The sequence below is a fragment of the Melanotaenia boesemani genome, chromosome 4 (genome assembly GCF_017639745.1).
Source record: "Melanotaenia boesemani isolate fMelBoe1 chromosome 4, fMelBoe1.pri, whole genome shotgun sequence".
NCBI classification, from domain to species: Eukaryota; Metazoa; Chordata; class Actinopteri; order Atheriniformes; family Melanotaeniidae; genus Melanotaenia; species Melanotaenia boesemani.
Genome location: NC_055685.1, coordinates 7,395,960 through 7,403,663, shown reverse-complemented (window position 1 = coordinate 7,403,663; position 7,704 = coordinate 7,395,960).

Below are 7,704 nucleotides of genomic sequence, written 5' to 3'. Positions count from 1 at the left end.
TGTTTTTAGGAGAAAGGTCAGTTGATCTCCTGTCATTTTGCCCACTTTTGAGCCAGATTCCAGTTTTATTCCATCTGAACATTTCAGAGGACATGAATGAAGCCACTGACTGACAGGTATGAGTCTCACCTGGTGAAACGTCCACAGAGGGAACCTGTGTGGAGCTTCTCTTCTTTCTGTAATTTAGAATGAATTTTCAGTCGGAGGGGTAGGACATGACAACACACTGGAATCAGAAAAAAGTTTTTCTTCTCTGTTTGTCCTGACATGTTTATTTTTGGCTTATTTTTTGCTATTTTTCTCCACATGTGAATCTGCAGTATCAGAAGCTCCTGATAGCAGCTAGACGTTAGAAACTTGAAACTCTAATTCCTGTTAAATGAATCAAACTGTACAGACATCTTTCTGATCCATCCATATGTGGATTTTTAGATTCCTGCTGCTTCTGTGATGTTTTTTAATTCTTGTTAAAGGACCAATCTTTCCAGAGCTGGGCGTTGTGCAATGTTCAACAATAATTTACTAAATGGAAAACTTGAGTTCTTTTTTTTAAAATGTTATTAATTCAAATACCTGTAAAATAAATGTGAACAGAATCAATTCTGGTCCAATAAAAGTTTTTTTTATGTATAAATGTGGCGGTGTCTTTGAGTAAAGCAAGTGTGGATAGTAAGTAAAATCTGAACTCTGTTTGGGAGAAGTCCAACAAACAGCTGAAGAAAGTGTCTGATAATTAAACATTAAATGTGTTTAATGTACTGAAAAGGCAACCTGCATGAGGAAGATCTTCCTGCATGAGAAAGATCTCATGTAGAACGCCAGCACTTTAAATATTAAAAAGTGAAAATAATAAATTGTAAATTGACTTGTACTTACATAGCACTTTTTAGCACTGAGTGTCAGTTTGACCCCTCAAAGCGCTTTACACTACGCATCTCATTCACACACATTCATGTCCCGATAGGCACATGAGGAGGGAATGTGAGGTTAAGTGTCTTGCCTACAGTCGCCCATATCTATCTATCTATATATTCTTATAGCCTTTACCTTTAACAAGCTTGTCTATCATTTTCTTTCTAATCACCTGAGACAACTCTTTCCTTTGCTTCCTCTGGTCCATGTTGACACACCATGTCACCAAACAGCACAGTGACTACCTGTAGCCCTATATATAGGCCCACTGACTGATTATATTGTAGACACCTGTGATGCAAATTAGTGGGCACACCTTGGATTAACACGTCCCTTTGGTCACAGTCTTTTCTAGGGGTACCATCATTTTTGTGTGTGTATATATATATATATATATATATATATATATATATACATTTTTTGTGTGTTTATATACAATATAATTTGTATATATATATATACAAATTATATTGTATATATATATATATATATATACTTACAGAGCATCAGACTGCATAACATTCCAGAGGAACTTGATAACCAGCCATCCAAGGCCAGTTCAGGGAGCCAGATAACAGCAATTGTTTTGTTTCCAGGCTAGAGCTTGTTTCGTCTGCCTTAAGTCTTTAGTGGTCTCGCTGGCTACTAATCATCCAAATTTTTGGTGAGATAGAGCAAGCCCTGGTTGCAAGAACATCTTCTTCAGAGGTCATGTGGGCTACATCAGCGGTAACAGGCTTGTTTTGGATCAGCCTGATTATAAGTAAAAAGGGAGAAAATGAAACTAACTATACGTAGGTTGCACGCTTAAGGTGCTGTTTCCAAAATAATTAAGTTAATTTTATAATGTTTTTTTTTTTTTTTTTACAAAGAAAGTGAAAGTGAATTTGACCTACGTCAGTTAAATCCGCACTTTTAAAAGGTCTTCAACTCAAAATTCTATTTGAAAGGAACAGTGTTAAATATCCATGTTCACCTTATTATACCTGAATGTAAGCTGATTTGTAATAGTAAAAATCACATTTGTACCTTTAAATACTTAAAAAAATTAAATAAAAGGAAAGAAGAAAATGGCCTTTGCTAAAGAAAGACAAGAAAAACATCTACAGCAATATAACATTACAAAATAAAAACATCCAGTCATTCAATTTTTGTTTTAAAGTATGGAGCCATGTAGCTGCAACAGTAATCAGTGAGAACATGCACTCCTCTTTACAGTTCTGTAAATGTATCTTACATGAATAAAACCCTACATGTCCCACTTGATCACCAATAAAAAACCCAATAATTAGTAAATAACAACAACAACAAAAAAAAACATGCAATATAAAACAGTACATTTAGATGTGGGGGGTGTCCATGCTACTGAGGAAAAAAAAAGGAAAAAAGTAAATAAAAAAAGTTGCAATAATCAAAACGTCAATGCAATCAGACAAAGTCTGCTCTTGTGGGGGTGATAAATGAAATCCATTTGTTCCTAATTTGGTAAAAAAAACAATCTGCCCTTCTGAAATTTTATTTGGTAGGTCAATTTTTCCATCCTAAAATTCTCTAAAATAATTTCAATCCTTTCGTCCAGGGTTGGCTGGACCGGCTCAACCACCTCTTTGTAATTTCTTTTTTACTCGCCAATAAAGTTAGTTGAAAAAACTTAACCTAATTTCTATGTTTAAAAAAGGTAATGCGGCCTAGGTAGAGAACTTCAAACCTCAATGGTATTTGAATCCCTAATACTGTGCTTAGGGAAGCCTGTATATATGGAATATTTGATCCTCGATTTCCAACCTTGCCAAATAAATCTGGAAATCCATGTATCCCAGTCCTTAAACTGATCTTCGTTCACATCAATAGGCAAATTTCTCAGTAGGTATAGTAGTTTTTACTGCACTTACTCTGGAGCTAATGCCCAGGAAATGGACCAGGTTCTATAAATAGCTTTTTATGTCCAAGGATACTGGTTCATAATTTGCCTGGAAGAGCCAGGTGTATTCCTAAATACTTGATATGTTCATTATCCCAATCTAACCCAAACTTCTTACATAAAATCTCAGGTACTGTATCATCACCTGGGTTTTTGATCAACATTGCGTGCAGCAGCAACCACAGCCTCCCAGATACTGTTCAGAGAGGTGTACTGTTTTCCCTATCTGTAGATCTCACATTTGATGAGGGACCACAGGTTCTCTATGGGGTTAAGATCAGGTGAACAAGGAGGCAATGTCAGTATTTTTTCTTCTTTTAGACCTTTTCTGGCCAGCCACGCAGTGGAGTACTTGGATGCGTGTGATGGAGCATTGTCCTGCATGAACATCATGTTTTTCTTGAACGATGCTGACTTCTTCCTGTACCACTGCTTGAAGAAGGTGTCTTCCAGAAACTGGCAGTAGGACTGGGAGTTGAGCTTGACTCCATCCTCAACCCAAAAAGGTCCCACGAGCTCATCTTTGATGATACCAGCCCATACCAACCACGGGCCCATCCATCTGGCCCACCAAGACTCACTCTCATTTCATCAGTCCATAAAACCTTAGAAAAATCAGTCTTATGATATTTCTTGGCCCAGTCTTGACGTTTTATCTTGTGTGTCTTGTTCAGTGGTGGTCGTTTTTCAGCCTTCCTTACCTTGGCCATGTCCCTGAGTATTGCACACCTTGTGCTTCTTGGCACTCCAGTGATGTTGCAGCCCTGAAATATGGCAAAACTGGTGGCCAATGGCATCTTGGCAGCTTCACGCTTGATTTTCCTCAGTTCATGGGCAGTTATTTTGCGCCTTGTTTTTTCAACACGCTTCTTGCGACCCTGTTGACTATTTTGAATGAAACGCTTGATTGTTCGATGATCACGCCTCAAAAGCTTGGCAATTTTAAGAGTGCTGCATCCCTCTGCAAGACATCTCACTATTTTCGACTTTTCAGAGTCCATCAAATCTCTCTTCTGACCCATTTTGCCAAAGGAATGGAAGTTGCCTAATAATTATGCACACCTGATATAGGGTGTTGATGTCATTAGACCACACCCCTTCTCATTACAGAGATGCACATCACCTGATATGCTTAATTGGTAGTAGGCTTTCAAGCCTGTACCGGTTGGAGTAGGACAACATGCATAAAGAGGATGATGTGATCAAAATACTCATTTGCCTAATAATTCTGCACACAGTGTATCTACAGGTGAAACTCAAAAAATTAGTATATCAAGCAAAACTTAATTTTTTTTCAGTAATTCAACTTAAAAGGGGAAACAAATATAGACTAATTACATGCACAGTGAGATATTTATTGTTATAATTTTGATGATTACAGCTTATGAAAACCCAAAGATCTAGATTTCAGAGAAGTAGATTACATGAAATCAATACAAAAAAAGGGTTTTGAATCCAGAAATGTCGACCATTTGAAGAGTATTATCCTGCATATGAACTCAGTACTTGGTTTAAGGCCCTTCTGCATGAATTTCTGCCTGAACGCGGTGTTGCATGGATGTTATCAGTCTGTGGCTCTGCTGGGGTGGAATGAAAGACCAGGATGCTTCAATAGCGGCCTTCACCTCTTCTGCATTGCTCGGTCTCATGTGTCTCATCTTTTTCTTTGCAATGCTCCATAGATTTTCTACTGGGTTCAGATCAGGAGGGTTTGCTGGCTACAGTAATCCCTTGGTCATTGAAGCAGGTTCTGGTTCTTTTGGCAGTGTGGGCAGGTGTCAGGTGCTGCTGGAAAATACAGTCAGCATCTCCAAAAAGCTTTTCTGCTAAAGGAAGCATGAAATGCTTTAAAAACTCCTGGCAGACGGCTGCGTGGACTCTGGACTTAATAAAGAAAAGTGGACCAACGCCAGCAGATGACATGGCTCCCAAACCAACACAGACTGGAAACTTCACGCTGCACTTTCTATTCTTCTTCCAGATTCTGGGACCTTGATTTCCAAATGAAATGCAAAATTTGCCTCATCAGAATAGAGCCCTTTGGACCACTGCTCAACAGACCAGTATATTTTTTTCTTTAACCCATCTAAGACGCTTCTGACATGTTTTGTTCAGGAGCGGCTTGACAAGAGGAATACGACATTTGAAGCCCAACAGATGAAAACTAGCCTTTGGCCAACTCTGGCATATTACAGGTTCACTGTTGTTAATTTGCACTGTCCTGGTAAATAAATAAAAAAATTTAAATAAATAAATAAATAAATAAAAATCTCCAGGATCCGTCTGTGTGTGGTGGCTCTGGAAGCACTAACTCCCGTCTCAATCCACTCCTTGTGACGCTCCCCCACATTTCTGAACGGCCTTTTCCTGACGACCCTCTCCAGGCTGCTTCATCCCTGCTGCTTGAGCACCATTTTATCCCACCCTTTTCCCATCCACTAAACTTTTATTAATGTGCTTTGATGCAGCATTTTGAGAGCATCCAAATTCATTTGCAATTACCTTCTGAGGCTTTCCTTCCTTGTGGAGGATGTCAATAATGGTTTTCTGCACAACTGTCAGGTCAGTAACCTTCCCCATGATTGTTAATTCTATTGGAAAAAAAAGACTAAGAGACTATTTAAAAGCTCAGGAGTCCTTGCAAACGTTTTAGATTAATTAGCTGGTTAGAGTGGCACTTAGAGGCTAAAACATGAACCTTTTCACACTATTGTAATTTTCTGAGATTGGATTTTTCATAAGTTGTAAGCCATAATGATCAAAATTATAGCAAATAAATGCTTGAAATATCTCACTTTGCATGTGATGAGTCTATATAATATATTATTTTTTTAAGTTTAATTACTGAAAAAAATTGCATTTTGCACAATATTTAAATTTTTTTTTTTTCACCTGTATATACTTTCTGAAAACCTCCAAGGACTCCTCCAGACCCCACCACTTCTCATTTTAGACTTCTTGCTTTAAACTTCATTTTCACTTGTCTCCACAGTGAGGAGCACTTCACCCCATCAGCATTTCTAAACCTGATTCATTTGACTCCAGGCTGATGAGTAACGGAGTCATCATGCACTACCTGCTACTGCTCATACATGAGTCTTTTTAGCCATTGCTGAACTTCAAAGAATCATTCTCTCTTATTGCTTGTAAAATTTTGTGAAATATATATTGCTCTTGCTTATTTAAAAAATGCGAGTTGAATTTTGCATTTCAGTCCTCTGACACTCAGCGTAGTTCAACAGTGAAGGTAGCTACAGAACATAAAATCTGCTCTGTCTCATCCTTCTCTTCCTGCTCTGGACTCTGTAAATTCCTCCTCAGTGAAATTTACCTCACATGACATGACTTGTGCTTAAAAGTTTGCACAACAGATCAAACAGATGTCATCTGACCTGACACAAGTCTGTGACACATCTTCTGGCCTCAGTGATCCCCTTTCACCGAGGCCACTATATGAGGGTTTATGTTGGACTGTTTCTGGCAGCTGAACTGGTGGTGGTTAAATAACAGACTCTATCCTGTGGCAGTGAAAATGACAAAATGTGAAACAGCAGGAGGGCTGGGGTTTGAGCTAATGACAGGGCTCACAAAGAAACTTAACACCACAGCAAAGAAACAATAGACCCCACCTTCCTCCACCTCCCTGCTCAGACCTCTGGCTCTGGGACTCCTTCGGTCTACTGTGCTCCCTCTAACCATATATGGTAGGAAATTAAACCAAAAGCTCATTGGTGGATGGGACACAAAGTGCAGGTAGACCCATTGCCTTGTTTGGGTTGTTTGTGATAACTCTAAGATCATGTTTAAGACCATCCGTAGTTTCCATTTTGAAGGCAACACCAAAGACTTTAAAGTGAAGTTTTAAAGTAAAGACACGAACACATTCTGTGTTGCAATGGGGATTTGGTTCCTGTATGCATGCTCTTCTTTGAGTTTTGTGTCATATGTTCTTACCACAGACACCACAGCAGTGCCACACCCCTGCTCCTGTTTCAGGTAGTGGTGAGGCTCTGTATTCCTACACACATAACATCACGCAAACACACCAAATACCGTCATACCCTGAATAGACTTTCCAGCAGTGAAAATCGTCTCCACTCCTTGTCTATGTTGATGTGTATGAGTGTATGTGTGTGTGTGAGAAACAGATACCCACACCCCAATTTTTTTTAATAAATTAAAAGTATCTTGTGCTTATATTTCACTGGATTTGAACATGTTTGCCAATTTGCAAATCGTATGTCATTGATTACTGCATCCTGCTCCTTTTCAGACTGGTTAAATTGATCTTAGTTTTTTATGTTTTATTTATTCGAAATTAATTAAAAAAATACATAAAATACAACAAATATTCATGTTTTTAAATAAACCTGTTTGATATGTTTCACATCACACTCTGTCTAAAAAATAAAAACTAGTCTTGATTTTTTTGTTTTACAGATGATAATAGAAACGGAAAATTGGTGATAAAACACAAATTTGTTTTGTCAGAATATTTGGCCCAAAAGATTAAATATCAGTTACTACGCGTTTACCGTCCAAATTTGTCCATTTATTTTATTCATGGTGTCTATTTCCCAACGAAAATAAAATAAAAATAATGGCAGCAGCAATTATTCATGATAAACAAATAAATAAACCAGGAGCAGCATGGCAGCTATTGATTATTTTAAGTAAATAAATAAGGCCTATGGATTACAACGGAACGTTTTTCATTCACAGCTACTGGACTCAATTTCTCTAAAGTCCAGGCTTCTGGTGGAGTTCCTGAACGCAGCGCAGCGTGCATCGTGAGGTAAGGGGCGGGGCCATAAACTCACCTGCGAAAAATAAAACTGAGCAGCGGATATGCGCGTGGCATCCGCCCTATC